The following is a 6,883-nucleotide window of genomic DNA, read 5'->3' as shown; positions in this document are numbered from 1 at the left end:
ACGCACGAGCACGCACGAGGCGGTCGCACGCCTTCGGCTCGCCCCACCGGCAGGACGTCCCACGATACATGCCAGTTAAACACCGACGGGCGGTGAACCAACAGCGTGGGACACAAATCCAACTACGAGCTTTTTAACCGCAACAACTTTAATATACGCTATTGGAGCTGGAATTACCGCGGCTGCTGGCACCAGACTTGCCCTCCAATAGATACTCGTTAAAGGATTTAAAGTGTACTCATTCCGATTACGGGGCCTCGGATGAGTCCCGTATCGTTATTTTTCGTCACTACCTCCCCGTGCCGGGAGTGGGTAATTTGCGCGCCTGCTGCCTTCCTTGGATGTGGTAGCCGTTTCTCAGGCTCCCTCTCCGGAATCGAACCCTGATTCCCCGTTACCCGTTACAACCATGGTAGGCGCAGAACCTACCATCGACAGTTGATAAGGCAGACATTTGAAAGATGCGTCGCCGGTACGAGGACCGTGCGATCAGCCCTAAGTTATTCAGAGTCACCAAGGCAAACGGACCGGACGAGCCGACCGATTGGTTTTGATCTAATAAAAGCGTCCCTTCCATCTCTGGTCGGGACTCTGTTTGCATGTATTAGCTCTAGAATTACCACAGTTATCCAAGTAACGTGGGTACGATCTAAGGAACCATAACTGATTTAATGAGCCATTCGCGGTTTCACCTTAATGCGGCTTGTACTGAGACATGCATGGCTTAATCTTTGAGACAAGCATATGACTACTGGCAGGATCAACCAGGGAGCTGCGTCAACTAGAGCTGAGCAGCCGGCCGCCCGGGAGTGTGTCCCGGGGGCCCGCGCGAACACGCAAGCGTCCGCTCAATTATTCTGCAAACAGGAGGAGGCTGAGCTCCCCTGCACAACACACCTCGAAACCCTCTCAGGTCCCGGCGGCGCGCAGCGCCGTCCTAAGTACTTGGTCGGGTTCGAGAGAGGCGCAATCGCCCCGGAGTTAGGCGAGTAGACGCTTTAGGTGCGACCACCCGTGCTCCCAACTGAGCTTGCCGCTGCCGACAGAGGCCCGGGAGCGTGCTGTCGTGGCATTGCCGGCGGGAGACAACACGCGCCACCTACGGTGACCGGCAGCTCCAACGCCAGCGCCACAGAAGGACAAAAGCCCTACTTGGGTGCCGAAGCGAACTCTCCCAGCACAGCGCACGCGCCAACACGTCCGCACAGCTGCGATACAAACCACCTGCGAGAACCGCTGGGGCGACCGAGCAGCAGACGGCGTCGCGGCGCCGAGCGCCGGGCGGCGGCGCATCCTCAGCGCACAAAGTCCTCAATCGGACCAGCACACTGCAGATGGCCACCGCGCTTCGCACCGGGCCCGCGAGGACCTACTTTGGCCGCAAGGCGCCGCGAGCAGGGGGCGCCGGCGCGCAGCTGCGCCGCCTGCCGCGTCCGTCGGCCGGCGCGCCTGCCACCGGCCGCCCCCACCAGCCGGCTGTAGCGCGTGCGCCCACGCACCGCGCTGCCAGCACGCCGGGCGGCCCCCCCTCACCGGCCGGGGACGGTCCCACCCAGCCACCGCCGCGTATCGCCTCACACCCAGATCCCCCTTTCACGTTCGTGGGCATGGTGGGTCCCCTTTCACGTTCGTGGGCATGGTGGGTATCCCTGAAACAACCGGTTAATAGCTCGACCGATCGTCGCCAACACTGATTCACCTCTAGCGAGAACAACCGCACCACAACGGGTTACCGGTTGTTCATTTGCGTAACGTCACCAGCAAACGTACACGTCCATCGCCATTTGCAACGAGTATTGCATGCCTGTGTCAGGTGTCACAACACACTACGTCTGCCCACATAGACGCAACAACATGTGCACGCCTAGAGAACACGTGGAAGGTAGACCCCGTACGTATGCGGTGTCCATTGCGCGAACGACTGTCAGCCCGCCTCTGCAGCATGTCGCAGATGTGGAACGCGGTGCAACATGCTATCACGGTGTGTGAGAAGAGACGACTACGTCCGAATACACGCTCCACTACATCAACAGACTGCTCATGCTGATCGCCATCCAGGGCGTCCGTTCCTCCCACACGTCTGTATGGCGTACCACACTGCAATCCAGCTCTTATAGGGAGACGACACGTAGCTGCGTGCACAATATTTGGACTGTATGGTCCGCCGTTGCTAGGCGCTGTCGTCATACGGTCACATGGGCCACGATGTATCATTCAGTACATACGGAGCAATGTGCAGTACAGTTTGTGGGTTTTGCGTACATCGGCGGACAGGTGACAGGCCGTACCACAACGTAGGCTGAGTACGTCGGCATGCGAAGGGCATTGAACATGCAAACTTCTCACCGACCAGCTTGCGAAGGCAGGGGGGAAGGGGGGGGGGCATGTACGTCCTGCTGCTATCCACACTACAGTGTATAGCAGGAGCATGTGGAAAGTCAGCAACACCTGCAAGGTGTTTAACATGACGCGATACACAGGGGACCGGGCAGTGCGAGTAGCGAACTATATTGCGAGGGTTGCGGTTAGGCAACACTACACTACTTTAACGGGTTGCATAACAATTACAGAGCAGGTTCAGCGACAACGTGCGTCAGGTTAAGGCGCATATAGTTTAGGTTACGGCGCACTTTAGGTTAGGTTAAGGCACATTATAGGTTAGGTTAAGGCACAACATGGGTTACGTTAAGGCACAACATGGGTTACGTTAAGGCACAACATGGGTTAGGTTAGGCACAACATGGGTTAGGTTAAGGCACAACATGGGTTAGGTTAAGGCACAACATGGGTTAGGTTAAGGCACAACATGGGTTAGGTTAAGGCACAACATGGGTTAGGTTAAGGCACAACATGGGTTAGGTTAAGGCACAACATGGGTTAGGTTAAGGCACAACATGGGTAGGTTAAGGCACAACATGGGTTAGGTTAAGGCACAACATGGGTTAGGTTAAGGCACAACATGGGTTAGGTTAAGGCACAACATGGGTTAGGTTAAGGCACAACATGGGTTAGGTTAAGGCACAACATGGGTTAGGTTAAGGCACAACATGGGTTAGGTTAAGGCACAACATGGGTTAGGTTAAGGCACAACATGGGTTAGGTTAAGCACAACATGGGTTAGGTTAAGGCACAACATGGGTTAGGTTAAGGCACAACATGGGTTAGGTTAAGGCACAACATGGGTTAGGTTAAGGCACAACATGGGTTAGGTTAAGGCACAACATGGGTTAGGTTAAGGCACAACATGGGTTAGGTTAAGGCACAACATGGGTTAGGTTAAGGCACAACATGGGTTAGGTTAAGGCACAACATGGGTTAGGTTTAAGGCACAACATGGGTTAGGTTAAGGCACAACATGGGTTAGGTTAAGGCACAACATGGGTTAGGTTAAGGCACAACATGGGTTAGGTTAAGGCACAACATGGGTTAGGTTAAGGCACAACATGGGTTAGGTTAAGGCACAACATGGGTTAGGTTAAGGCACAACATGGGTTAGGTTAAGGCACAACATGGGTTAGGTTAAGGCACAACATGGGTTAGGTTAAGGCACAACATGGGTTAGGTTAAGGCACAACATGGGTTAGGTTAAGGCACACCATGGGTTAGGTTAAGGCACACCATGGGTTAGGTTAAGGCACAACATGGGTTAGGTTAAGGCACAACATGGGTTAGGTTAAGGCACAACATGGGTTAGGTTAAGGCACAACAGTGGGTTAGGTTAAGGCACAACGTGGGTTAGGTTAAGGCACAACGTGGGTTAGGTTAAGGCACAACGTGGGTTAGGTTAAGGCACAACGTGGGTTAGGTTAAGCACAACGTGGGTTAGGTTAAGGCACAACAGTGGGTTAGGAAGGGTGGTAAGGCACAACATGGGTTAGGTTAAGGCACAACATGGGTTAGGTTAAGGCACACATGGGTTAGGTTAAGGCACAACATGGGTTAGGTTAAGGCACAACATGGGTTAGGTTAAGGCACACCATGGGTTAGGTTAAGGCACAACATGGGTTAGGTTAAGGCACAACATGGGTTAGGTTAAGGCACAACAGTGGTTAGGTTAAGGCACAACGTGGGTTAGGTTAGCACATGGGTTAGGTTAAGGCACAACATGGGGTTAGGTTAAGGCACAACGGGGGGGGGGGGGGGGGGGGGGAGGGAGGGAGGCAGACGGGGGGGGAGGGTTGGAGGGAGGGGGGGGGGGGGAGGGCAGCGGGGGGGGGGGGAAGGTGGGGCGAGCAGACGGGGGGGGGGGGAGGGGGGGGAAGGGGCAGGCACATGGGTTAGGGTTAGAGGGGTCGGGGGAGGGGGCAGAGACAGGGGGGGGGGGGGGAGGGTGGGGGGAGGCACAGACAGGGGGGTAGGGGGGGGGGGGAGGGGGGAGGGGCGAGGGGGGGAGGGGGGGGGGAGGGGGGGGGGAGGGGGGGAAGGCACAGGGACAGGGGGGGGGGGAGGGGGAGGGGGGGGGGGAGGGGGGGGGGGGGGGGGAGGGGGGGCGGGGGGGGGGGGGGGGGGGGGGGGGTAAGGCACAAGGCGGGGGGGGGAGGGGGGGGAGGGGGGAGGGGGTAGGGAGGGGCAGACAGGGGGACGAGGGGAGGGGGGGGTGGAGTTGGGGGAGGAGACTGGGGGGAGGGGGGGGGGGGGGGGGGGAGGGGGGTCGGGGGGGGGGGGGGGGAGGGGGGAGGGGCACAACAGGGGGGTGACGGTGACGGGGGAGGACAGGAGGGAAGGGGGGGGGTGGAGAGGGGGGGGAGGGGGGGACGGGCACAGGACAGGGGGGGGGGGTGGAGGCGGACGTGGGTCGGGGGAGGCAGGGTGGGAGGCGGGGGAGGGGCCAGGGGGGGGGGGGGGGGGGGGGGGGGTCGGAGGGGGGGGGAGGGGGGTTGGGGAGGGGGCGGGGGGGGGGGGGGGCTAGGGGGGGGGCAAATTGGGTTACGTTACGGCACAACATGGTTCGTTAGGACAGGGGTAGGTTAAGGCACAAATTAGGGGGTAGGGTTAAGGCACAAATTAGGTTAGGTTAAGGCACAAATTAGGTTAGGTTAAGGCACAAATTAGGTTAGGTTAAGGCACAAATTAGGTTAGGTTAAGGCACAAATTAGGTTAGGTTAAGGCACAAATTAGGTTAGGTTAAGGCACAAATTAGGTTAGGTAGGCAAATTAGTTAGGTTAAGGCACAAATTAGGTTAGGTTAAGGCACGATATAGGTTAGGTTAAGGCACGATATAGGTTAGGTTAAGGCACGATATAGGTTAGGTTAAGGCACGATATAGGTTAGGTTAAGGCACGATATAGGTTAGGTTAAGGCACGATATAGGTTAGGTTAAGGCACGATATAGGTTAGGTTAAGGCACGATATAGGTTAGGTTAAGGTACGATATAGGTTAGGTTAAGGTACGATATAGGTTAGGTTAAGGTACGATATAGGTTAGGTTAAGGTACGATATAGGTTAGGTTAAGGTACGATATAGGTTAGGTTAAGGTACGATATAGGTTAGGTTAAGGTACGATATAGGTTAGGTTAAGGTACGATATAGGTTAGGTTAAGGTACGATATAGGTTAGGTTAAGGTACGATCGATATAGGTTAGGTTAAGGTACGATATAGCGTAGGTTCAGATACACATTGTTGTAGGGAAAGGTGTATTGGGGGGGGGGGGCGGCAGGTTCGTTGATAGTGATTATCGTAATTGGATGCCTGCGGTATTATCCGATTTGTCACGTCAGGATGCACTTTTGGCTCATGACAGGCGGCGCTCCGATTCCATGGTTGTGGCAGATCTGTGTCTTTCATTCCTGCCATTGTTTGTGTGCTGTGACAGGAGGCAGTATTGTGATGTTGGGTGCACCACTGTGTAGGACATGTGTGGGTGTTCGTGGCTTAGCTGAGCAATGTGCGGATGTCGGAAGGGTGGGATATTGTGTTTTCTGGGTGGACCTCCCGGTCTGGTAATGATAGTGTGGATTGTGTCATGTGGCGGAGAGGATGCACTGGATGTTCTTCCATGCTGGTGGTTAGATATTGTGTGTGATAAGAGAGTAGTGTGTGATAAGAGTGTCTGGCTGACGTGTGGTTCTCATTGTGTGCAGAGTCTTTCAGCATGTATAGGGACGGTTGTATATATTATCTGTATTCTGATGGCTCTGCATCTATTACTAATCAGTGCCGTGTATACGGTTACTCTAGTTCCAGTCGAAACTGTTCTATCTCTGTACATTAGTGACACTGCGGCTCCACTATGTTGCCGCCCCTGTCGGCCGTTTCCCCCAGTGTATGGCTAATGATTATCAGCAATCAGTCTATTAGTCAATACCGGTAGTGTGACGACGTCAAATGTCCGGGATGGGGGAAGCTACACCCTTCCCGTGGGTCAGGGCCTAGAAAGACTCTTCCCACGCAGGAGACTCGGACTGTCGTTACTCTTCCGAGACATATATGTGCCCAGCGTTTTTTTGCGGCTGCGAGTGCAACGCCAGGAGGCTCGGACTGTCGTTACTCTTCCGAGATATATATTTGCCCAGCGTTTTTTGCGACTGCGAGTGCAACGCCCACGGGTGCCGACATGGATGGGGCGCTTCCTAGCTGATGGCTCAGCATGAGAATCCGTACAGTGAGCAATGCGATCGCGTCTGTAGCTTGTACGTGGTACAGCTCGCAGCTCATGAATAGGGACAGCGGGAATGTCGCATATTGGAAATATCTCTTCATGAAACGCATGTTATAGGTGTGAATTGCACCTTACGAGTGCGGGAAACGTCCGCCGTTCATCCGCTGGCGATGCGAGTTGGGCGGTTGGGGTGGGGCACGAACGGGTGCAGGTGGTGTGATTGCCGGTCCACGACTTCGTGCGGCAGAGGCACTGGCGTATGGGTGCTGTGGTCGACAGAGG

Source organism: Schistocerca serialis, unplaced genomic scaffold (assembly GCF_023864345.2).
Source record: "Schistocerca serialis cubense isolate TAMUIC-IGC-003099 unplaced genomic scaffold, iqSchSeri2.2 HiC_scaffold_1136, whole genome shotgun sequence".
NCBI lineage: Eukaryota > Metazoa > Arthropoda > Insecta > Orthoptera > Acrididae > Schistocerca > Schistocerca serialis.
This window is presented reverse-complemented; position numbering follows the sequence as displayed.